This window comes from Podarcis liolepis, assembly GCF_965112155.1.
Source record: "Podarcis liolepis genome assembly, chromosome: 4".
Classification (NCBI taxonomy): domain Eukaryota; kingdom Metazoa; phylum Chordata; class Lepidosauria; order Squamata; family Lacertidae; genus Podarcis; species Podarcis liolepis.
In genome coordinates this window covers 59558121-59584968 of record NC_139558.1, presented here as the reverse complement: position 1 = coordinate 59584968, position 26848 = coordinate 59558121, and the positions used below count along the sequence as shown (strand labels likewise).

Below are 26848 nucleotides of genomic sequence, written 5' to 3'. Positions count from 1 at the left end.
CACATTTCTATTCTTATTGCCATTCCTATATTATGATTATGATTATGATTATGATTATGATTATGATTATTATCCTTTCCTAATTTCCTCCAGTGCCTCCTTTCATCCTTTTCTCTCTCAGACTTCTTGGTCTCCCACCAACCTTTCTTTAGTATGTGGGGAATACCTAGTGTTGGCCTCAGTCCAGTCCAAAGGCCATAGAAGAAGAAGAGTTTGGATTTGATATCCTGCTTTATCACTACCCAAAGGAGTCTCAAAGCGGCTAACATTCCTCTTTCCCTTCCTCCCCCACAACAAACACTCTGTGAGGTGAGTGAGGCTGAGAGACTTCAGAGAAGTGTGACTAGACCAAGGTCACCCAGCAGCTGCATGTGGATGAGCGGGGATGCGAACCCGGTTCACCAGATTACGAGTCCACCGCTCTTAACCACTACACCACACTGGCTCTCCAAGGAGTGGGGTAGGCAAAGAAGAAGGCAGTAGGTGGGCTGTGACACTGGTGGCTCCCAGCCCATCATTTGAGAAATGCTAGATTGAAAAATGCAAATGCTCACCAACTTGCCCACCTCACTGAAAGTGCTGTTGTGTCAACTGAGTGTACCATCTTTCGGATACATATCTGAATGTGTAGCCAATATACGCCAGCAATATCAAGTCCAGTCCGGAAATGCATGTAGGATTGCCTTATAGCTGAGGCTTAGGACTGTGCTTTAGATGCATCTGTAACATATTTTCTCCTGCTGCCACTTAAGCTGATCCACAGTCTTGGTCTGCTTCCCATTATGTTTCTCAGTCCTGCAGCATTTTACTCTCATGCTGAAGGCAGATCAGGCAGTGCATATTTAGCATGTAGATGCCTGCACACTTTTTGACAAGTACCACTGAAATAAATGGAAGAAAAACTAAGGCTCAAGTAGCATTGAAATAAATGAAAGAGAAACAGTTATGCGTAGCCTATAGCTATGCAGCATATAATCCTGTCTAGAGTTAGTCTTACTGAAATCAAAGGCGCTTGCCTTCACTTCACTGTGGGCAATATTTTAACTGTAGAAAGCCATGCCCATTGTTTTCTTGGGATTTACAAGGAACTGGATTCAGTATAGCAACAATCTCTTCGAGGCTTTATGGAATCTATTTCACTAAAGATCTTAGAAATAATCTTTGCTTGCAGATGTTAGTCAGAGTGCTCCCCTAATCCATATATTTTGGTCTTTTGTATTTGGCTGGTTTGGGGGTGTCAACTTTAAATTATTGCAAAAAAATAAAATAGCAAACAACTGGCAACAGAAATTCATCTTAATTAGATCTTTAGGTTTAAGCATCAACATTATTATATGCTACCTGTCAGAAAATGTGTGTGCACCTTGTACTGGAATGTTATTTTATGTATTATTAAACATTAAGAACCTAGCATCATCAATATTGTGGTTTTTTTAATGTGGTGGGTCTAATTTGATGACACAAAATCTAGCAGTCTGAAGTAAGCAAAAGCATGTAGAGTGAAAATTCAGACACTGCAGATATAATCCATCTCCCTGACACATCCAACGCCTCATTGTGAGACAGCCATTCACAGGCTGCTAAGATGAGAATGTCACAGAATACCAAAATAGGCAGAGATGCAGTCTTGTTCATCATCACATTTATCTGCTACTATCCAGCTAAATATATTTGGGCTAGGGTTGGGGAAGAGAAACTGAAACAGCAGAGACCAGCACAGCTGCTAACATGGAATACTTGAACAGAAATGATTATATAGACTGGAAGTTCCACACTGACTGAACTTAATGTGAGCGGCTATTGTTTGCATTATGAAAATGTCAAACTGAGAACTGTTCAGGACTGAGACTTGCCTTCTTGCCTCCATAAAAGTGTCGTGCAACCTGATGGTGCACTATAAATAAATAATATAATGTGAGATCCAAGATGTATCTATTGCAGTTATTAATATTACACAGTTTGAAGCAATAGGATGCATATAAAACCAACTTCTGTTGGAATAAAAATTGCCCAGACCCATAAATATGATTCAAAAGCTTTACTACCAGAACCTTCTTAAAAACAGGTACAAAAACAAGTAATGATACATCCAAATAGTTCCAAAAGACATATGCTTGTCAAAGCATGGGTTCATCTTCTTAGTAATATTAAATGACTCAAAACAGACCTAAAATTGGAGATCTATTTCTCTCCCTAGCCTGCATTAACCTGGAGTTGTTTTCTATCCAGGAGATACTCATTTGTACATCTACCACTGTGGCTTGGAACAAAAAAAAGCAAAGGCAACTCCATTCAAAATGGTGATTTGCAACTGAATACCTTACTTACCACTTCAAAAATCAGAGAACACCAACAGTTAATTATTAATCCATTTAGGTGCTTAGAGAGCCCTACTTTGCTTTAGTGAACCCCAATGAAGTTTCCCAATGTTAAACCCTTAGCAATACAGATATTTTCCATTTCCATTTCAATGCACAATTAAACAATTATACTTAACACTCTGAAAAATCAAAGAATCCCATCTTAAGTAAGTGACGTGAGTGTCAGAGTGAGGGATGGGGTGCATTGCTGTCCTCAAGAAGGATGGAAGAGGGGTCATTTATTCTCAAGTGACATATTAGTGGATACTGCTGTTGCACATGGTCGACTGGAAATTAGAGTTGCCAAGCAGACCTGAGAGAAGCCTCCCTCAGGTCAGTTTGTCAAACCATGACCCCCTAAGGTCTCTGTGGATTGGCTCATTTGAATCAGTGGGTTTGGCAGGAACCTGTAAGCCTCCATGACTGCTGAGGGGGACATGCTGTGCTCAAAATGGTGCGTCGCTTCCGAGCAACGCGGGAGGTGCTGCGTCGGGCTGCAACCACCGCACACCGAGGAGGTACGGTAAGCAGCCATTCTCACCCAAATGTATACCAGCTTTATCTTTCTGAGGTCAGTGTTTAATCAATATTGCCTGTGGTTATGACTCTGCAATAAGATAATCAGCCGCTACAGTGTCTGAGCTTTGTCTCCGACAGAAGGCAAAGATCTATGACACAGTCGAGATAAATGATTGCTATTAAGAATGGCTTAATTTTATATTTTGCCTTTCAGGCTAAGAGATTCCCAAATGCATTGCAAAACTTGGTGCCAGTGTACATTGCTCTTCCCAAGTGGAGCCAAACAGGTGCCACTTGGCACCATGATCCATCTGTTCTTTCTTCCACGAAGCAGCCACAACAAAAGTGAAAATGGGAGAGCTGGCGAGCAAAACACTGCAGCAAACAGCAGTTCCCAGTGAAAAGGGAATAGGCATCTTCTAGTTGGAATATACATTACAGTTAGCAAAACCTTATCTGGTTAAAGTTAAAGCACAGGCAAGAGCAGGAGGCGCTGTGTGTGTGTGTGTGTGAGAGAGAGAGAGAGAGAGAGAGAGAGAGAGAGAGAAGGAAGGAAGGAAGGAAGGAAGGAAGGAAGGAAGGGATATAAAGCTTTCAGTCAAGTCCAACATTCCGAGAGGACTAACTGCCTCTAAGTGGCAGGCAGTTTAGTCAGTTTTGTCAGTTGGTTGGTCGGTTGCTGCAAGGAGTGTTGACTGGTAACTGCTCGGATGAAGTCATCTCATAATTCACTACTATCTAGTATATGGTTTATCTGTTATGTAACCTGAATCTGCCTTCAGGAACAACTGTGTAAACCTGAATGAATCTGAAAGTAAAGTAGTTTATGTTAATATGATTCAGATTCATGTGTGTTTTCTTTAAGAGGGACAGAAAGGGATTATCAACCAGGAAAGTATACTGTAATTGATAGGACTCAAACGAGTTAGCAACCCGCTTGTCGCTGCATAAATTCAAACAGGGGATCATTTAAACTCTGCTAAATTATATAAACATTCCCACAGGAAGAAGGGTGTTCGAGACAAGTGAGTGGGAGATAGAGAGTGGTGTTCCTGCATGTGTGGTGAGTGTGTGTGTTGTATATCTATGTGTGGTGACTGTTGTGGTTTGTGCATGCACACTGTATATGGGTGCTATAGTGGGTGTTGGTGTGTGCACAGACATAGGCCATGCTCATTGTTGGCATGTAGGCTTTGGAGGGATGGCTGGCAGCAGATGTGTCTCTCAGACCACCCTGGTTTTGAATAATAGGTTAATGATAGAGAAGACCTCCAGACAGGGTTGGGAAAGTCCTATCTGAAGCCCTGGAAAGATGCAGCCAGCTAGCATGGACAATACTGAGCTAGATGGACCAATGGTCTGATTCAGTACAATATAAGGCAGCTTCCTGTGGACTTTCATGTTATTAAAAAGATGGTTGGTAGCAAACTAGTTGTCCTACTAACTTCAGTGGGATTAGATTCTAATGCAATGTTGCAAATGTTTTAGGGATCATTCTGAGCTGAAGAAATAATTTATTATTTTTTCCATGCTGGCAGATAATACAGACCCTGTTCAGAATGTAAAATAAATATGGTTCTTACGTATTTGTAAGCCATATAGAAGATGATCAGGATACAAATGTGCTAAAATAAATTAACCCCCCCCCAGTACTGCATTCTGCCATACTAATATGTTAGCAGCGAATAAAGGTGATGTGCTAATTAATAAAGTCTATATGCCACACAGTTGAAGTGAAATATCAAGCCTGGTCCCAAAAAATGCCTTTCCATTTGGAAGTAAATAAAAATTCAACCTTATTCTGTTGATCTAGGTGTTACATGTCAATACTGCTTCCTTTTTCAATAAGTAAATTCAGATTTCCAGCTCCCAGATTAGGCCTAGATTGCAAAAAACCATAACCATTTGATGCAAGAATTTTACATTCACCTCTTAAAATAAGTCATTTCAAAGATACTTGAAAGGGCATGCAAAAATGTGAGATTTAGTATCAAAGGGGATCAGCCTTCTGAAACCAGCAGAATAAAATCCAGCTGTAGGGACTTTAAAATGGTGGATTTGTTTGCTTTGTATTACCTTAACTAGCATTGATATTTTTGGGTCCATTTGTGGTTGGCTGTCCCTGACAGGTTAGTTTAGCTTAAAGCCATGCTTTTTTTCTGACTCTGCAAAGAACTTCCATTAACCTTGAGTGTGAGAGGTCAAACAGCAGTAGCAGTTCATATGGTTCTCTGAGCTTTCAGAAACATTTAGCAAACAAATGATTGATAGTGACTTGTTGAAAGTGGCAGGGAAGCTAATGGAAAATAAATGTGACAGATAAAAATATGATTTTGAAACATCTTATTTTCCTGCCAAGATTGTTGTCTTCATATCATCTCACAGAATTTGTTGTCTTCATGTCATCTTATGGAATTTCGGATCATTATGGCAAAGTGGGTCTATAAAAGCATGATTTAAAACCATGTTTTCTTATATTCCCATACATTGCTGTTATGCTGTTTCTGAATGACAGACATATCTGCAATTCATTTCACTTGTAAACAGTGTCTTCCATAGGGCATTTGGTTATAAATGCATCTCACACCAAAAATAAATTCTCCAAATGATTTATACGAACGAATAGTACCGTAAGTATATTGAGTTGATGTGGGGATTATTTCTGAGGCAGTTTTAAAAGTATGCCTGTATGCCTTACATATCTGTTTCTGTTTTTGAAGATTACAGTTGTAGGAAATATATTGGAAGAAATTTGGACAAATTACATTTATGCAGTCATGCTAGGGCACATGTTTATAGCTTTCTCTCAGTAGTGTAGAGAGTGAATGCATGATAACCTTATCAGAAAGTTGCTGCTGTGTTGGTCCCATAAAATGAGAGACAGAAAGTTGTTGTGGGCTTCAAATTTACCCAATGGAGGAGAAAGGAGGACTTATATGTAGGCCAGTTTCATGAATGGTGTTGATTGGCTCATCCATTGACCATACTTTCTCCTAGAAGTTCTGCTGTGGTAAAATTGTAGAGCCCTACACCCTGGAGGGGAATTCAGGCCATTTGGCCTCCTGCTGTATCCCCCTCCACGTCCTAAGTACACAGTTGGTCCAAAATAATGTTTTACCCTTTTATCTTTAGGCAGTTGACCCTTCTGGTCATGAAAGCCTTCTTAAGTTACATGACTGGCATGTTTGATGCTTCTCTGTGTTCTGTGAAACTCTGGCAATATAAAATGTTGATATTATGTGGAAAGTACCGATGACATGATTACTTCCCAGAGCACCCATCAAAGAAGCAATAATGGCATGGGCCAATCAATCATTGTTAATCACTCCTATCTGAAATTATCTTCCGCCACACACCTCTAACAGAAGAGGACCAACTCTTGGCATGTGTAGGAATGAAGGCTAAATAGAGATGGAGTGGGAATAAATATGTTTTTATATTACCTTGGTAAGTCTCATCATTTATTTGTCTACGTACCCCTTCAGTAGACCTCAGTTTGTTGATTTGGTGACTAACTTTTAGCCAGGTGACCTCAATGGCTAGAAGCACCTTCTATCAGCTTTGGCTAGTGTGACAGCTATAACTATTCCTGGATTGGGATAGCTTCGCTATGGTGGTTTGGGTATTGCTGATTTTATGATTGGATTACTGCAACATGTTATATGTGGGGCTTCCCTTGCTTTTGGAATGGAAGCTGAAGTTAATGCAGCATATAATACCCCTGTTCTGAGATCTGCTTTCTTACCAGGCCAAAATCCAATTGCTACTGTTCTAATGTCCTCAATAGTTTGGGACCAGTTTACACCCCATAAGTGCCCAATCCAGTGGTGGACCTTAGCACCTCAAATTTCAGTTGCACCCTGTGTGATGTGGAAATCCCATGCCCCCACCCCTTTCGCCTTCCGTTGAACAACATAGTTGCAACACCTGTTGTGGTATCCCAGAAGCTCCATGCCTGGTGCAACTGAACCGGACGTGCTCCCCTAGATCTGCCTTTGCCCAATCAACCACTTAGATCTTTGGAGTTGGCAGTTTTACAAGTGTCACATAATGTTTCATTCTGCACTTGCAAGAAATTGGCCTTCTAATGTGCCTTTGCTGTATTGTTTTCAATGCCTGCTAAAAAAAATTCTTTTCCAGAAAGTCTAACCAACAATGAGATTTTAGCATGTGATTTTAAAAAGTAAAATTGTTTTAAAATTACTGATTTTATTTTATGTCACTTGCTTTTAACATTTTACTTTTACTGGTATTTTTAAATCAGTTTCTTAGGTTGTCTCTTCTGAAGAGCTTAGAGTCTTGAGCATGTGAGATACACATGTTGCTTGTAAAATAATAATAAAATAGTCAGTCCTGTTTTGCTGTGGGTTCATGTGGAAGATTCTAGCCAAGCCCTATTAAGAATACTTCTGTTATAATTTGGTGGCAGAAAACAGGATCTAAAAATGCTCGGTGGCTGAGCTTCTGCTCACATGCAGCATCTCCAACTAGGCTGCAGTGGTGAGGGACAAAACAGGATCAAACAATTTCAAACTGCTGCACAGTTTAATGCAAAGGTGACTTTTTAAGGGGTGTTGCAAGGGAAAGCTTGTGAACCCAAGAAGGGACTGAGTTCCGGAATCAGTAAAAATTATAGTCAATTGGCTACTGACTTGCAAAGAGTACTAGAGCTAACGGCTTCCTCTGAATGGTATCTCACTAAGCTTTCAAATCACAGACCAGAAAGGTGAAACATCCTTGACACAAAGCCTGCAATGTCTTGGCTAAGAGCATATACCACCATGACCCCCTATATACCAGACATGTTGGAATATATCAGTTTGCAACCTAGGGTGATCAATCAATTGTGGGGTGATCAATTGCAGGGTGATCAGTAAATGCAGCAGAGACTGTTGAAGCATAAAACACTGGATAAAGTCGTGGCACAAGCAAGCAAGGTGGAATTAGTGAAGGATATGGCCTCTCTAAGTAGGCACAAATCTATGACTCAAGTGCAATTACACACTTCAGAGGAGAAGGATCGATCTTGCCAGTCTGATGAAAGCTCTACTACAAAGAATATTCCTACAGCCATTCAACAGTTGCAGAAAGATGTAAATAAGCTAAAAGCAGCTGAACAGGAACAGCCATGGGCTGTGATTTACCTGGAGGAGAAAGAAGATGAACACTTGAGGAAATGACTCTTGGGACTGCTAGGCTTACAGGCAGGCATGTGCAAGAGGGAAATTGTGTCATAAACAGGAAAACAGGAGAAAGTCTCTTTTGCTGCAAGTTTGACTGAAAGTCCAGGTAGAAAACTATGCTTGGGGTATCCATAGGAGATGGGTAGCATGCGCTGAGCAACCTATCCTCCCCTAAGTATTTCTGGCAATGTCTTGTGAACAGCTGGTAACTGAAGTATCTCTGCTCTGCTTTATATAGGTCTTAGCTGGCATAAACAATGAGTCTCTCATAACCACCTACCATTTGGGATAGAACAGAGCAAATCCACATCTCATAGATAAACGTTATCATTATTATCATCATCGTCATCAACAACAATTATCCATCACTTATTACATAAAATGTCTCAAAGTGACTTGCAATGATAAAAGCATACGTAATACAAAATTTAAAATACCTTGGAAAGATGAAAGAATAAATGGCACATTGACATCACAGTAAGACAGTACTTACTTTTAGATGGTTTTATATGTTTTGTTTTATATTGTTTTATCACTGTTGTGTTTGTTGCCTGGCCTCCTTTGTGAGGAAGGGTGAGATATAAATTTAATAAATAACTGGAAATATAGAAATAAATACAAAGGCAGTCATAAATTGACTTGTATATTCCAGAAAGGTTACCTAGCAGGATTAGGAGCAACTGAATTTATTTCTCTATTTTTTTGACAGTCAAAATACTGAGAGCAATGGCAGCAAAGCTCTCTTTAAATCTGAAATAATATGAAGCCAAACCCATAAAACATTTCACGTATTGATCAGCACTGATCATGTTCCAACATTCTCAGTTTGTTTTTTGTTTTTTGTTTTACCATTGGTTGCTACTCTCTGAGCCAATACAATCTGTCCTTAATAGTTTACTGACTTTCCAAACAATGTACACTGTGCAGGTTTTATCATTAAGCTTGCTTTTGGGATACAGTACAAAGTTTTGCTAGATGTTTCCCAAAAGTCTTTTGGGTAACTGTAAGTGTAATGTTGTTGTTGTTTAGTCGTTTAGTCGTGTCCGACTCTTCGTGACCTCATGGACCAGAGCACGCCAGGCACTCCTGTCTTCCACTGCCTCCCACAGTTTGGTCAGACTCATGTTTGTAGCTTTGAGAACACTGTCCAACCATCTCGTCCTCTGTCGTCCCCTTCTCCTTGTGCCCTCCATCTTTCCCAGCATCAGGGTCTTTTCCAGGGAGTCTTCTCTTCTCATGAGGTGGCCAAAGTATTGGAGCCTCAGCTTCACGATCTGTCCTTCCAATGAGCACTCAGGGCTGATTTCCTTAAGAATGGATATGTTTGATCTTCTTGAAGTCCATGGGACTCTCAAGAGTCTCCTCCAGCACCATAATTCAAAAGCATCAATTCTTTGGCGATCAGCCTTCTTTATGGTCCAGCTCTCACTTCCATACATCACTACTGGTAAAACCATGGCTTTAACTATATGGACCTTTGTTGGCAAGGTGATGTCTCTGCTTTTTAAGATGCTGTCTAGGTTTGCCATCATCTTTCTCCCAAAGAGCAGGCGTCTTTTAATTTCATGACTGCTGTCACCATCTGCAGTGATCATGGAGCCCCAAAAAATAAAATCTCTCACTGCCTCCATTTCTTCCCCTTCTATTTGCCAGGAGGTGATGGGACCAGTGGCCATAATCTTCGTTTTTTTGATGTTGAGCTTCAGACCATATTTTGCGCTCTCCTCTTTCACCCTCATTAAAAGGTTCTTTAATTTCTCCTCACTGGAATGTAATAAATATAACGAATTGTAGCTTGAAAGAGCACGTGACATACATCCCTGGAGATGCTGCCAGATACACAAGAACTGCTGTATAGATCTCCTAAAACTATACCTACCTACCAAATTAAAATTAATAAATAAAAGTCAGCTGTTTCATGCCAAAATTTCAGACTTAAACTATCTCTCACACAAACCCAATATTCTATTGGGAAACTTGAGTTGGAATATTCTATATCAAAAATATTATACATTTTGAGTATATCTGAGTTTGAGTAAGTGCTTTAGCTCATTTTGCAAATGTGTATATAACTTGGCTCTTCAGTTATTTAGAAAACTATTTTGAGGATCTTTCTAAAACTGAGTCTGATCAATTATGAATGCCTTGTTCAAAAAATCCTTCATGTCTTCCTTTCAGACACATCCTAATATGAAAAATAAATCACAGTTTTTTTATCTAGAAGTGTTATTTGAAGTCCTTGAATTGACTCCTTAGCAAAGATAAAATCTATTAATCTTTTAATCTCTGTTCCAATTCCCTAACACCTCTGATAAAATCCACAGTGATTTGACCTTCTGAAAGTTCAAGTCCTTATATTTGGTTGATAAACTATAAAATGTCAGAAAGCTACTGTTGCAAATTAAAAGAACAGCCAAGAAACCTGTATATACTACTGTGCACTAAGATCTTCCTCCTTCACCTATACATAGAAATAAGAAATATTGTCAACTCTTTTGACCAAAGGGGACAATGATTCTTGAATTCAGTTCCAATCCCTAGGGTTGACACAACTGATTGTCAATTCCAGGATGAATACAGGTTCAAGCCACTCTTGCATTCATGTGTAGACTGGCTGAAAATGTTTCCTTGAGATTGTAGCCAGCTGTTAGCCAGAATTGTCCCTCCACCTGCCTTTTCCAAAGAAAGAATCTCGGCTCCCAATGGAAGGTGGGGTCTTGGGCTCTAAAATGGACTTGCTCAACTTTAGAGCCCAATTGCTGCCACATTGCTCTGCAATCACAAACCAACACAGGACAAACAACATCAGAAAAGCTGCAGTTTTTATTTGGACCCACCTTCAAAAACTAAATTGTACATATTTCAGGTGCCTAAACTGATAAAAAAGCAACTATTGACATTCTTTTTCCTGTTAACAATGTGATTAATTAAAAGATACTGCCTTCCTTCAGTTTCTTCAATGACCCCTGCAACGTAATGTGTAAATGCATTTAACTTTTAATGAACACACAAACAAATTGACTAAAGCAGAAGCTGTGGTCCTCCAGATGTTGCTATGGAACCCCAGCCAGCATCGCCAGTGTTCAGGGATGATGGGAGTGGTAGTCAAGCAAACCCTGGAAGGCCAAAGACTCTCGACCCCTGAGCTAAAATCAGTGTAATCCCTTGACAGTCTTTTCATGTCTATTTAAAATGCTGTCTTTTAAATATTTTAAGGGGCATGATCCAATCAAGCAAAGTGTTTTTAAGTTCTATTGATTTCTCTGAAATAGTAAGTAAGTGCTTAGTTAAATCAATGTTACTTAAAAGTGTTTAATTCTGGCCGAATCATTTCCCATGTTTGTTTATTTTATTACTCAATCTAGAGAACAAAGAAGTATAACAGTTTTTAATGACATTTTACAAATATTTATCATGGTGCTATAAATGTGTTTTTTCAATATTAATATCCTACATTCCCTGTCACATACAACTGTTAATTCAAAATGGATCTGGAATGCGTTGAGGAGAAATCTAATCCTTTCTTACAAGAGGTACAAAAAATTTCAAAAGGCTGCTGCCAGCAGCTAGAAAGAAGTCCTCCAACCACCTCATCAATACTTCTAAAACAATGCTGATCTGTTAAAAGTTTGTGGATTTTTAAAATGGTTTTTCTTTTTTAAAAATTGTGCAGACTTTGGATCAAACAGACTTGGCGGACTACTTGTGTGTAATGGACAGGGACTAGATTAATCCCTAGCTAAAATAAAAGGATCCCTGACCATTAGGTCCAGTCATAGCTGACTCTGGGGTTGTGGCGCTCATTTCGCTTTATTAGCAGAGGGAGCCGGCGTGCAGCTTCCGGGTCATGTGGCCAGCATGACTAAGCCGCTTCTGGTGAACCAGAGCAGTGCACGGAAATGCTGTTTACCTTCCCGCCAGAGCGGTACCTATTTATCTACTTGCACTTTGATGTGCTTTCGAACTGCTAGGTTGGCAGGAGCAGGGACTGAGCAATGGGAGCTCACCCCATCACAGGGATTCGAACCGCCGACCTTCTGATCGGCAAGCCCATGGCTCTGAGGTTTAACCCATAGTGCCACCCGCGTCCCCTAATCCCTAGCTACATGTGATCAAAATAGGTTCAAACAATAGAATAATGGCAGTCAGAAGTGGGTAAATCCCAGTTCTATAGGGTGATTAACCTGTTGTGACAAAGTTTCTGTCTAATGTTATCAGTGCCATTTTGGCAATAGGATGCCCTATTTTCTGGCAATATGAACAGCAGCATAGGGCTGCCAAATGTCCAGATTTTTCTGGACATTACCAGGATTTCAAAGGCAGAATTGACATCCAGGGAAAATTTCCAAAAGGAAAGGAAATATGGCTTAGATCAATAATTATTTCAGTCTTCAAAAATCAGTGACCCGGGTGATTCAGTGATCATGGGATCATCGGTGATTCAGACCGATAAGTCTACTGTCAGTGATAGGGAAAACCTAGGCTAAGCACCTTTTACTTAAATTACTTACCCGGATGAAAAGAGCAAATAGGTTTTTCCAAAGGCTGCACTATCTTATAGTGTGGTGTAGTGGTTAAGAGCTGTGGACTCGTAATCTGGTGAACCGGGTTCACGTCTGCACATGCAGCTGCTGGGTGACCTTGGGCTAGTCACACTTCTCTGAAGTCTCTCAACCTCATTCACCTCATGTGTTTGTTGTGGGGAGGAAGGGAAAAGAGAATGTTAGCCACTTTGAGACTCCTTAGGGTAGTGATAAAGTGAGATATCAAATCCAAACCCTCCTCCTCCTCCTCCTCCTCCTCCTCCTCCTCCTCCTCCTCCTTCTTCTTCTTCTTCTTCCATTGTCTTAGACCAAACTCTGTCAGTCGGAACAGTGAATGGAGTTCAGGAGGTAGCGTAATTTTATGTATCCCTTTTCAAAATCTCATTGACTCATCTCATAAGTCTCATTGAACTCTGAGGAACTTCCTTTTCAATGTACATGTCATGCAAATTGCCTTATTATGAATGTGTGACTGAGTACCTACTCTAGCCCAGCCTGCCATTAGCTTTCCTTCTATCGGCCCCAACAGTTCCAATAGGCACCAGCTTCCTATGTTTTAAGGCAGAGAATGATCATGCCCCAAATGTTGAATCTGGAATACTTTTCAGTTTAAGTTGAAGCAATATGCCCTGACCCAGCTCTGGTCCCAGGCAAGTCATCTTATCCAATAACCAGCAGACCTGGATGGTGTATACTGTACATTCATGTGTTCTTTTCTGAGATTATATGCCCAGTGAGCAGGTCTGCTTTTGTAGAAGAATTAATCCTGTGATGAGCAGCTGAGACTTGAAAACAGTTGCAATCCCTGGATAAAGCTTGTTTTGCACCATTTCAGAATTTCAGAAGTGTCCCTTTTTGTCAGAGAAGAAAATGAAAGAGAGTATAGTTAAATGGAAACAATACAAGCTAGAGAAAATACAGAGGGGGGGGGAGAGATATAAAGAAGCAACACAAGTGATTTTGGTAAACTATAAGAAGTTTGAATCATGTTTTTTACTCTGATTTTTAATGTTAGGCCTTATTTTAAAACAAATATTCCCTTTGTAGCTGTGGTTGGGCTTGGAGCCAGAAATAAATACCTCAACAGATCAGTGAGGGGAGGAAGTCTACATGTGCAGTGTTTTGAGCACATAAACTCAGAAGCTTTGGAAATTTTACAAGACCACTAATAGAGAAAGTATTCAGCCTCATTGTCAAACCAAATAAGTTAGGCTAAGCATCAAGTCTTTTGAACGCATGTCAAAAATACTGAGCTTCTTGTCTTTCAGGCTTGCTTATTGCTTGTGATTACATTTCTTCAGAAACATTCCTACTGGTTTCACAGCTGTGGAGGTTATTATGTGCCACATGTTCAAAATGGAAGGCCAGATATTCAGTAGAACAAACATTTGTGTCACTTTCAGAAATTTGTCCCAGGAACTCATGACAGAACTGCTTAAGGAACAATTTCCTCCCATATCTATAAGTCCCAGTGGCATTCTCCAGTGTTAACCAACTATACAAAGCGAGGCAAACTGAATGGCAAGAGTCAGTATAGAAGTAAAGGTAGGGAGGGAATCAGAGAATTGTCACTAGATTATCAGTTTGAAATTCTTGGCTGTAGACAGAGCTTATGCAGGTGTTGAGGTGAGTAGCTATACAGCTTTCTACTGGGGTGAGATAACCCTCAGCTCAAAAAAGGTTCTCCATCTCCATCTTATATCCTGTATCCATATGCTTATTAAAGCATCCAAAACAGGAAACGAATGAATACATGAAATGTCAAAATGAGAGCCAGTGTGGTGTAGTGGTTAAGAGCGGTAGTCTCGTAATCTGGGAAACCGGGTTCGCGTCTCCGCTCCTCCACATGCAGCTGCTGGGTGACCTTGGGCCAGTCACACTTCTTTGAAGTCTCTCAGCCCCACTCACCTCACAGAGTGTTTGTTGTGGGGGAGGAAGGGAAAGGAGAATGTTAGCCGCTTTGAGACTCCTTAAAGGGAGTGAAAGGCGGGATATCAAATCCAAACTCTTCTTCTTCTTCTTCTTCAAAATAATATAATTTTATTTATTAGGATCTGTGCTATATAACATGTACCGGGATGGGGGGCACATCCAATGGAAATATATTATTTAATTAAAGTTGACATAGAGCTGCAGAGCAGATGATCAGTCATCATAAGCAAATATTTAGATGGTGAGGTTTTCAACAAGCAAGCCTAAAACAGTTGATGTGGTCATGAGATAGAGCCGGATTTCCCATTGTACTAGGAATGCTGTGGACTCTCAGGGTCCATTCTGGCAGACAGGGGCTCCAAAGCTCTGCAGAACTTTGGTCAAGTAGGTGAAGCTTCTGGCAAGCACACAGAGCGCGAACAAGATTGAGTGTATGTTTGTGGGGGAGGGGGGTTCATTTAATTTCATTGCACACAGGTGGTGTAGTGACAACAAAGGTATTATTGTTGTTGTTGTTGTTGTTGTTGTTGTTATTTTGCAACAAAGAGCTGGTCCACACTTCTGCTTGCCCTGTGCATAGAAAGCATTCGTGGAGAACCCCATTTCTCTTTTCTCCAGTTCAGTGCTAAACCACAGGTTTCACTGAGGAAAGTGGTGAATGAGCCTTAATCATGTGCAAAAGTACACTTATGACACAGATACTTGTGCCTTCTTATCATCCCTGGAATGTATTTATAACCTGTGGCAGCTAAACAAAGTTAACAAAGTTAACTACTCATTTGTATTCACAGACAGAATAGCGATGACAGGGGTGGAGGACAATATTTTCTCACACTTTTTCAGTGGCTTGACACAATTCCAATCAATGTAGTGAATGTGGTTATAGAGCCTATGAAAGAGAATAATTTTGGATTAATCCAGAATGTGATTTTATGTACGTAATCCAAATATTTAACTGTATTTTTTAAATCCGACACCATCTTTATACTGTGGTTTACAAACAATACTATTTTCATATTCATTTCACAGCTGGACGGGAATAAAAGTACATCCTTTGCTGCACATGCATTTCTCTCTCTCTCTCTCTCTCTCTCTCTCTCTCTCTCTCTCTCTCTCACACACACACACACACACATAATGAGAAAGCAAATTAGGGAGTGATAAAAAGGAGAGCCCATTAAAGAGTGGTTAGGGCAAGTCTTAATGCCAAGGTTTATTTAGTTATTACTTGCTCTGCTGCAAAATGTGTCCCAACTACTACTACAAAATTTAGCAAATTAATAGGAAACCAAGTTAATCAATGCAGCTGCAGGAGTGGTTGGTTATCTTAAAGTTGAATTCTTTCCCATGATTATGTCAGGGTAAACTGATATCTCCAAGTATAAGGAATCATACAAACAGAATGAAATCAGTAGCCACATTTAAATCAGCAAATTGGCTGAGTCTGGCAGTGACTTCAATTACTTCTGTCCAAGTGCACTTGAAGTATCAATTAATCTCCCACACTTAGAATGTACACGTTCCCCACTTATCAAATTAAGATTTAAGCTAAATCAATGCATGCAATGATAGTTTAATTATATTAAGCCACATAAAACACACAATGAGGAAGTCTGTTCATGCAGATAACCACTTGGGTGCCAGGGATTGAGCAAATTGCTAAAACTATTAATTTACTTTTCGAGTTGCTTTTTGCATAAAATAATTTTATTCTGCCGTCAGCAATGCAGACACCAGTCTTGGTACATAGATGGCTGAAAAAGAGAATGAGGGGGTGGGATTATAGTGTATAATGGATTTTTTTTCCTCCTTAGGGCACCAGGTGTTTTAAATGCCACCAGAAGGGTGCTTCAGGCAAAACCAAGATAGCTTGGCATAGATTACTGAAAGCTTTTGTGTCCTTGGCAAGTTTTGATTAAGGGCCAATGCTGTAAGTCCAGTGGGCTTTCAGAGGGTACAGTCTAGCTCATATTTATTTTAATCGCTACTGGCAGTTAGGATAATTACATTTTAATTTAAATTGGTAATTTTATGCTAATATACAATCAGAACGCTAGACTACAAAGCAGCTCATATTTTGCTTTCCAAACAGTAGTCCTTGTGTGCTAACATAAAAGTCCAGTTCCACAGAGTGCAGTCTACCCTCTTGTATTACATACACTGATGTTCCATCAAAGCTTGGACTTCATGGACAGCATGAAGGCCCAAGAGTAAAAATAAATATTGAATATAACATGAGCTTTTACTTCCTCCCCAACCCCCAAAACCCTAATAATTTCTGTCACAAGGCAAAAGCAAAAGGAAACAGAAAGAAGGAAATATCTGTTTACTTCAGTTTGTTATTCTTCATGATTCTAGTCCTTCCAACACTGAATCTCCCTCTCTAAGGCGGAGTTCGCTCTAAAGACCATGGTGGATTATTGGACAATAGTGTCCCTCACGCTGATGGAATGTTATTTGGTTCAGCAGAGGTTTCTGTCAGTGGAATGGAGAAGGACGACATGTTTGCTGTTTTCCTCTTCCTTCAGCACACCCTCAAAATCTGCTCTAGAGAGCCTTCAGAACAGTGCAGGTGACACTGCGGACTGCAAAGGGGAGGCAAAATTGGTGAAAGTTGCCTTCTTCTCTGTTCCACTGATGGAAGTTTCTGCTAAATTCTTTTTTAAAAACAACAACAAAACACACCTCCTTATCTGGCAATTCACCTTCTTATCTGGACATGGAACTTGCAAGTTCACATTGAATACCAATGTGAGGAAGTGAAAAAAAGAGTCTCAGGGACTGGGCATTACATATGTAGGTCATGCAAGTTTCTCAATCAAGTCTTTACTTCAGAGCAGTTGAAATATAGAATGTTAGAGGGTCAGTGGAGATAAACAATGGAAAACTGAGAGGAGAGGAAGGGGAATGGGTCTGCTGAAACCCTAACACCTTATTGTAAGTATGGAGGTGAACACATACTCTCTCTCTATATCTGTTCCAATATTCCAATAAAATGCTCAGATTTGGTCAATTCACATGGACTCTCTGTTTATGTCATCTATCCCAATCCCATTTTTTTTTAAAAAAAGAATCATACTGTTATGAGTTTGAGAGGTTAGGCTGAATACTTGGACCCGCCTTCTAATTCCTAGATCCAGCACAGTTGCTGAAATAGTCAGGCCAGCCTGGTAATCACCTGGGAGATGAGCCATTAAGAAAGAAAAGAGAAGGTAAGGGGTCATTAAGAAAGTCAAATGGGAGGTGCCTCTCCCTCAATCCAGAGTTGGTCTGGAAGAATTTTGAAGTAAAGTTTTAGAGTTGAGTTTGGGATTGGAGTTTTTGCATGGTGTGAGCTAGGCGGAAAAGGTTGCAGCCTTGCAAAGACAAAGTCTGTAAAATGCAGCAAGCTGGAGGGAGGGTCAGAGCCATGGCTAAGGTCACTTTGAATCCAAGGTTACGGTTATGGGAGAAGCAGGACCCTCTTGGAGTGTTAATGCTGTGAGCTCTTCCATTGTAGGCTTGGGTTGTATCTATGTGTAAATAAACCATCTATCATAAAAGCACCACAATCTCCACTGTGCCTCATTTCCAAAGGAAACACAGACCCCAGGTGACACTGTGGAATCTTGCAATGCTCAGAGGTTGGGGTGGAGTGCAACAAGACCAATTGGATTTCCTTGCGACCAAGCATCTATGTACAACATCTCAGTCAAACACACCTCATGTTATTTGAGCCTCAAAAAGAAGCAACTCATCCGATAAAGATATGTTGTCCTATCCTATGACTAAATTGTAAAACATCAGTGGTTTTCTTTGTTTATCCATGCAATCATCAGGTATACAACTGCACACGACAATGTTAACATGGTTGAATGTGGGTATATATGGCTGTAGTGTGCTGAAAAAAATAGTCTGGTAAGACTGCTGGTTGAAAGAATAAAGAAAGTTTATGCTCCTGGCAACCAAAGGCATTCTAAGTATAAGCTTAGATGTGACCATCATGGAGTCATGGAGTCAAATGAAAGGTCTAAGACTAACTGACTTGGATGAAAAGCAGGAAGGAAGTGAAACCTTAGAAAAAATCTACATGTCAACAGTTACTGAAGAAGGAATCAGCGAGGGAAGAGTTGGTTGCCTCCCCCCCCCTCTCTCTCTCACACACACACTGGTTCAGGGTAACTTATTGAAAGCATTGTTGCTTTACTCCCAGCAATTACGAGCAGGGAGGGAGTATGTGACACTTATGACTATTACTGCAATTTTAGTTCCAGTTGCTATGACCATAGCAATGGCCAGTTGTCTCTGTGTTCTGCCCTCCTGTCACATGTAACGTTTCTCTGCCCAGCTGTGCCTGCAAACACTATCATGAAACAAATCGGGCTACTCCTGCATGTGGATCATCCCAAGTCACTTGCCCAAAACCCAGCTTCAGGATATAGAGAGCTGCTACCAGTTGGAATAAACAGTACAGTATTGGACTAGATGGACCAATGCTCTGACTCAGAATAAAGGCGCCTTCCTATGTGCCTATGGTCCACGTACTACATCCTTTTTCACTGTCTAATATTTTTTTGAGAAATATTAATGAAAAACAGATTTGTTCTAATTTTATAGTATTTGTTCTGTTTCTTTTTCACTAATTGTGGTGTGAAGAATCTGGATGAACAGAAGCCAAGATTTTCTGTCTGCCACATTTGGGGGGGGGGAGGGGAGGAAATATAATGGCACACAAAGATGCCTGGCAGCATCAACACACTGCTGGAGAAGCAATTTCTCTTTGTTTAGATGGCAATGTGTACGAACATTTACATAATAAAATAGTCACACAAGTAACAGATGGTGAAGAGGCACTTACTTTGCCACATGTTGGAAGCATGATACAGTTCCTTGACGAACTCATTTTTCTTACTTTTGCCTGTGGACGTCTACCAGCTATTAACCCTCCAGGGTTATTTGACTGGTGAAAGCTTTGAGGGCTGAAGCTTGGCAAAAAACAACAAGCCCTGTCTACAGAATTTTCCATCTTAAATCAAGAGCAAATGTTCTGCTCTGCCGGCAGCTTTGCAGTTTATCCAAATCTTCCCTCCCCCCCACTCTTTTTTTAAACTGTCAGAAAAACTAAATATTAATCCCTTTTGCTGGTGACACTTCCTGGGCTGAAATTCTGATAAAAGAAGATAAATCCTACCATTGCCCCAGGTCTTAAATCTCTTTCCCTCTGGGCTTTTCCCTTTTTTTCATAAGAAGAGGAATGAGAACCAGAAAGAGCTAACCATACTAATGCTTCTTATTAAAAAATATCAGTACTCTGATGAATACCATTAATTTTCTTTATGATTTAAATGCCAGTAAATAAATCTCTATTAGAAGGAATGGCAGCTTCACAATCTGTGTAAACTCACGATTCAACTATTAGGGGGAAACAGCTTGACTCCAAACTGTGCTGTACACTAATTACAGCTGGAGCCAAATGCATCTTCTCGTATCTACAAGATTGCCATGCACAAAATCTGATATCTTTCATGGACTTTGCTGCCTTTTCTTTTCTTCTTTCTGAAAATATTGTAACCTTATGGATGCAAGGGTTGAAAACTGATGGCTAGTTTCTATTAAGCATCAACAAACTTAATTGAGCTTAAATGCCTGTGGGTAGTGGATTGTTTTACATAGGTTTACGGAGCTACTTTGCCTCTCCCATGACTCCTGTTCCCAGCTCCTCCCGCAGACCTTTCCCCTCTTTCCACTCCCACATTTCTTACTGAAGCATTTCAAATGAGAACAACAAAAAGGAATATAACCTTAGGCAAAAGAAATGCAAGCAAACAATGAGGATTGGGGCAGGAGAGAATTCAGCGAGTGCATCACTGCAAACATTAAGACCAACAATAACAAATGATCTAAATATGGTACCTTATGGCGTGGCGAGTCGCCCCCCCCCCCCAGGATAAATAAAGACACGAGACACCATAGTTTAAGGTTAAATGGGCGAATTAGGCCACAACTTTATTGAATTCAGGAATGAGAGGCATTGGCTTAGGCATTGGTCCTAACGACTATCCGGCTCCAGCCCATTTGCTGGAGACACGGGGAAGGGTTAACACTGTATCAGGGGAGTCTCCTGCCGAGGCACGTCAACTAGGAGCTCCCTCGGGTCACCGCTCAGGGGCGTGCCTTTGGCCCACACCTCCATAGGCTTTGGACAGGGCCACGCCCCCCGGAGTCCTTTAACGGACCACCCTTTGCTCACTGGGGGGAGGTGATGGCGTTCCTCCCACCCCATCCTCTTAACCCCTTCTTACCAATGCCTACCTCCAATGCCGAAGGGTTGTGATGAGTTGCTATGAGGTAGGCGAAAAACCAAATGGCTGTAAATTGCCAATTGGGAAAAATTCCTACCATGCCCCTTGCGGCGACAGACTGAAGTCCATAGCAAAGTCAGAGACCTACCTAAAGCCTACCCAAAGGGAGGGAGGGTGGGAAAACGTGGGGGCTAGCCGGCGAAAAGAGGGCGAGCCCCCTCTGCCCCGGCCCTAAATAGGGCAGGCCATGCCCCCCCAGCCAGCCGATTGGCTGGCTGGGGGGGGGCAGACGCGGCTGGGATTCCCCTGCTCTTGCAGGGGCTGAAAACAGCCCCCGCTCACGTGGGGGTGGGCGTGAAGCCCGCAATCCCACCTCCTGGGCAGGCCGGAAGTGGCTGAAGCAGGAAACCAGTTAGGGAGCTGATTGGGTCTTTGGAGGATAAGGGAGCCAAAGGTATGTTAAGGGAGGAAAAGGAGAATGCAGAAAAGCTGGATTTCTTCTTTGCATCTGTATGGACAGCAGAAGATGTAGGGTAGAATCCCATGTCTGCCCTAGTCCAGTTTCCTCAGGATGAGCACCTGAGGAATTAGGGCAAATAATAGTGACAAGAGACCAAATTCTAGGCTGTATTGTCAAATTAAAAATAGTATTCATCCAAGATAAAAAAATTCCTTCCAGTAGCACCTTAAAGACCAACTAAGTTAGTTCTTGGTATGAGCTTTTGTGTACATGCACACTTATTCAGATACACTGAAACAGAAGTTGCCAAATCCTTCTATATAGTGAGAAGGTGGGGAGGGGTATTACTCAGAAGGGTGGTGGGAATGGGAGATTGGCAGATAGCTGAGATGAGCCTGTTGACGACTCTTAACGACTGCAATAGGTCTTACAGGAAAAGGCAAGGGGTGAGAAGGTGAAAAATGGCTTAGTCATGTATAATGAGATAAGAATCCAATGTCTTTGTTCATACCAGGTCTCTCCATGGTTTTAAGTTTGGTAATGAGTTGCAATTCAGCAGCTTCTCTTTCCAGTCTATTTCTGAAATTCCTTTGTAGTAAAACAGCTACTTTGAGATCTTGTATAGAATGTCCTGGGAGATTGAAGTGTTCTCCTACTGGTTTCTCTGTTTTGTGATTCTTGATGTCAGATTTATGTCCATTTATTCTTTGGCGTAAGGTTTGGCCTGTTTGTCCAATTCATCCAAGAGTTATTAAAGTATCTGGATATGGCATTGCTGATCTTTTCATGTATCTGAAGGACAAGTTATATTTTTTTGTTCCTCAACCCTCTGGAAAAAATTTTGAGGGTCCATGAGGATTGTGGGGGAAGAGGAAGAGGAGGTTCTGTTGCACATGTGGAAGTGTGTTGTGAGAATGTTACTGGCCCAATGACTGCATGTCAATTGCAAATAAGTATTAGGTATGGTAAGTTTGGCAGTTTCAAATTCTTTAGCTTGGTTTACAAAGCACACTGAAAACAAACATGCTAAATTAAACCTTTCTTTGTAGCTTTTCTAAGAAGGCATTTCAGAATATTCTACCAGTTCAGCCTGAACCAGGAAGAAAACAATTGCACTAGCAGGAGAAAGCAGCCCTTCTTGGAGTTTGTGGGCCACAGCCTAGTTTTGATTACTTAGAGCAAGGGTAAACAACATGGTGCTCTCCAAATATTGCTGGACTAAAATACTACCATCCCAGACCATTGGTTATGCTGACTGTGGCTGGAGTCCAGAAAAATCTGAAGGACACTATGTTATCCATGATATACGGATATATGCTGAATCTGGGTGTAGCCAGGATTTCACTTGTGGGGCAGGACACTCACCTGTCCTGTTCCAGAACCGAGCTACCTATGATGCAATTGGTCAGTTCACAGAAGCCATGCCTATCGCTCAGTTGTGTTGCCAATTGTGTCTCTAGAATGTACCACAACATCATCCAAGTGATATCAGCGAACGTTTCAATTTAAAATATTCTGATAATGTCTACTTTTTGTCAAGTGTTTTTATTTATTTGCATGATTTAGGGGGGGTAGCTGCCCCCCTGCCTGCCTGGCTATGCCCATGTCTGGGTCTTAATTAGGGATTCTAAAAGAAAAAGAAAATACAGAAAGTTATTTTTTAAATGAATGAATGAGCCACATAGCCAAAGGGTTGTTGTTGGGTTGTTTTTTTAATAATCTTGAAGTGATATGGAAGCAACCACAGAGGCACCAGCAAGCAATTAGGTAGATGTAAAGGAGGGACTGGTCTCATTGAACTCAGTGGGACATTTCTGAGCACATGTTCTTAGGTCTCAGTAGGTCTCAGTTCTCAAATGTTTCCAATATAGGTGTTGCTCTCTGAAACATTCTGAGATCTTTGTTGACCTGCAATGTAATGTTAGTTTCAGTACTATTAGCCTGATGGCTGAGGCAATGTTGTTTTTCTTATTTTAGGGAACATATTCATTGTTTGTGGAGTCTAATGTCACACCAGACTTTCTGAAACATGCCTTTATTTTCAAAGGAGTGAACTCATCAACAAGTAATTGAAAGGACTTTAGCTGATTCAGTATGCTGTTGAGATTCTACTTCATGCTGCTTTACAAGAGCACTCATTTTTCACCTGCTGTGGATAATCATGAATGAGTTTAACCTGAAAAAGAAAGATCAACATCAATTTGGCCATCAGTCAACTGAAAATGGTAGTGTACTCAACGTTTGTGAGCTGATTCCACTCTCAAATGCAGCTATGAATATGTTAGACTTCCGTTTCTCAGCCCTAGTTTGACGAGATCTTCTGAAACATCAGTTCTGTAAGCATGTATTTGTGTAAATTCAGGGAAATCCGCTCTGTAATATGTAGTTATGTAACTACATATTGAAGTCATATGTAACTCTTTGATATTTATTTTTCTTAATAAATAGTAATTTACTGTGAGTTATTTATCACAGACTCATCAAACATTGGATAAATTTTGATTTGCACATTTGGGTGTCCTATAGAGGTTCATCTCTCATGCACCAGAAAATATTTTGCTCCAAAAGCTTCCTATTAAATGGGCCATTGCTAGGGTGTTCTGCTCTGCTGGCTAAACTCTATGGTTAAACTCTAGAACATATCACTGACTTTGTCACTGTAGCAGAAGCCAATCTAATACTCTGCTCTATCAAAAGGTTTATAAAGGCTGAGAAGAATTCTTATGTGAACGTTTTCAGCGTTGTTAAAAAATGCCTTCCCAATTGTTGGCATTCTTCATATATATATATATATATATATATCTTAAATTTACAGATTTGTCTAAATTACTCTCACCTGCTGTTGCTGACATCACCATGCAAGCATATCTAATTGGCTATGAGATGTGGTGGGATAGCTCAGTCAGTAGAGAATGACTCTTACCTTCAGGGTTGTAGATTTGTGCCCCACGTTGGGCAAAAGATTCCTGCATTGCAGGGGATTGGACTAGATTACCCTTGTGCCCCCCCCCAATCTCTACAATTCTATGTGTAGCATTGTGAAAGCATCCCATTCAGTATGTGATTAGGTCAGATTACCATATAGGTGTGTGGAAATGCAGTGAGCTAGGGATATTGCCGTAGTGGCCTGAATATAAGCCTCACTTTGTGGCTTATATTCGCGACCTTATGGTATGCAGCCAGGAGCATGGGGCAAACAGCACCAGGAGCATGGTAAAGTGGCGCCTGCCCCATGCATAGTCCCCTGTCCTTTCTCCCAAGGCCAGGAAGGGGGAAGGGGAAGGCTACCGGCAATGCAGTGCGGCTCCCCACTCGAACCCAGTATGCAGCCAGGAGCAGCGAGGAATGGAGCGGCTTATATTTGAGTATTTTTTCTCTCCCCCCCGCTCCAATTTTAAGGGTGCAGCTTATATTCAGGTGTGGCTTATATTCGGGCCAATACAGTATTTTATTTTTTCTCTTTCAGGAGAACAGAAATTGCTAGTTTCAAACTGAATCTAAAGTTTATACCAGTGTAGCCCAAATATTTATTATTACAGTTCATTGAGACAAAACGTTTCCATTCAATTCTTTATACATTTGCTTTTGTAAAACAACCTGATTCTGACAAATGGAAATGTAGATATTATAGTTTGTCTTTTCCATATGATCTCACTCAGAAACGATAGGCCCATCAGCAGCCATTACTATTTATTCTGTTTTTGTGACAGCTGTGAACAGTGATGAAGTGGTGTATGTATTTTTTATTTGAGTATTTATGTCCTGACTTTCCAATGTAAATACACCAGTCAGCCAGCCACCCCAGACCACCAATAAGCAAGCATTGCCACCACTGGGGCTGCCATCTCAGGAAGACAGAACAGCCTGGAGGCTCAGGAAGAATGAGTGAGGAGAGGAAGTTGCTATCATAATCCATCTCCATCTCCCTGTACTCATCAGCCACCTAACTCTTTCTAATGGTACGACAGGCCGTGACAGCTGGGAGTTAAACTTCTTCTATAACTGCCCCACGGTTGTGGAATCTGCTGCCTGAAGACGTTAGAAGACCTCTCTGAAGGTGTTTTGGAGGAAGTGCAAGAAACCTGTTGGGTCGGGCATTTAACTGAGAATATAATTCCTCTGGCTGTTCATATGTAGTGTCAGTATAGTTTTTAAAAAGAGCTTTTTCAAAGTTGCATTTTCTTTTGCACAGCAAACATCTTTTAATCCTTTCAAGAAAGTATGTTGGCATCTGTCTGTCTCGATAAACAATGGAGTGTGCATTCAGGGGTAAAGTCTAATTGTTCTGTTAGCAGCACCGAAGCGACCACCCCATAGTGCAATTCTGAGCAGTGTGTATGGAGGTCTTGGGTTCCCCAGATGATAAGATCCCCCTCTCGGCTTCACTGATGTGGTCCAAAGGAAAGCAGAGCAATATATTTGGCGACAGCTTGGCAGCAGGAGTTGCCAGAAGGAGGCATACAAGGTGCCATCCAACCGTCTTAAAGTCTCCACTCTGAATTTGTGCAGGGTTTACTCCTTAGCCTTTTCTTCTCCTGAATATCTCTCTCAAGGCAGCAGGGGTTAGAACCAGAGTTTTTCTTCTCCTAGATGGGCTACCGTCCTCGGTTGATGAGCCCCATCTTCCTCTCACTCCCCTCTACAGCGCATACAGAAAACTCTTTTTTGACCATTAGACCTGCTGTTCGTCTCATCAGCTCAATCCACTGGAGTCTGTCTTTGCATGCAGGGGAAGTCCCTGACTCATCAAGGGTCTGAGACCCATTGGCTACCCTCACCTGGTTTAGCTAGCCAGTTGAAGCTATTCCTGGTGTATGGCCGCTGTCGCATGCAGACAGCTTCTAGGAGCCAATGGTGAGAGCTGAGTGTAGGGTGGGGACCAAAGATGGACAAACTATCCCAGAAGTAGCACAACACAACCCCCGCCAGAGATACTACCCCTCCCTTAACACCCTATACACCCCTTTGGGGAAAGTGATACTTGAATGAATAATAATACGAATAAAATAGAAACACCAGCTTTGGAATAGTTGAAGGCTTGACATTACTTCTTGGTTACTGAAGCTCATTGTATAACAATTATTCTTTAGTCAGAGGTTTCTAATTTTCATTTCAATTCAAGTCCTTAATACACAAAAATTATTATTTCCAAAACTGACAGCTAACATACAAAATGATTATTTCTAAAACCATGACAGCTAGAATGAACATGAAAGGCAAAGAGAAATAAAAATACTGTATGAAGTCACTGTGTCCTCAATAATTGAGGGAGAAAGCACAGCAAATATAGATATTATTTGGAAAAAGTAGCTCAAAGAACCTGGCATCCCTCTGTCAATTGAGCTGCCAACTTGCAAATTCAGCAAAGGTTGACAATGAATTACAAGGACTTTAGCTGTGGCCAGCTCCCTGGTGTTTTATGTATTCCATATTTTTTTTATTAGAAAGAATAAAACTGTAGTTGGAAAAGGAACTGAAAGTTGCATGGGCCATTCCATAGATAAATTTGCAAACTAGGCTAATTTAAAGCAGACATTCACACATGTAACATCCAAAAGGGGAGGGAAAG

At 40.9% G+C, this 26848-nt stretch overlaps 1 long non-coding RNA gene across 1 annotated transcript; it reads left to right on the top strand.

Annotated features, from left to right (window-relative positions):
* The first annotated feature begins 3584 nt into the window (after positions 1-3584).
* On the top strand, positions 3585-23764 carry LOC310705847. Its single transcript, XR_014525488.1, has 2 exons — positions 3585-3693; positions 23257-23764. It is a non-coding gene; the product is annotated as an uncharacterized lncRNA (long non-coding RNA).
* The last annotated feature ends 3084 nt before the right edge of the window (positions 23765-26848 follow it).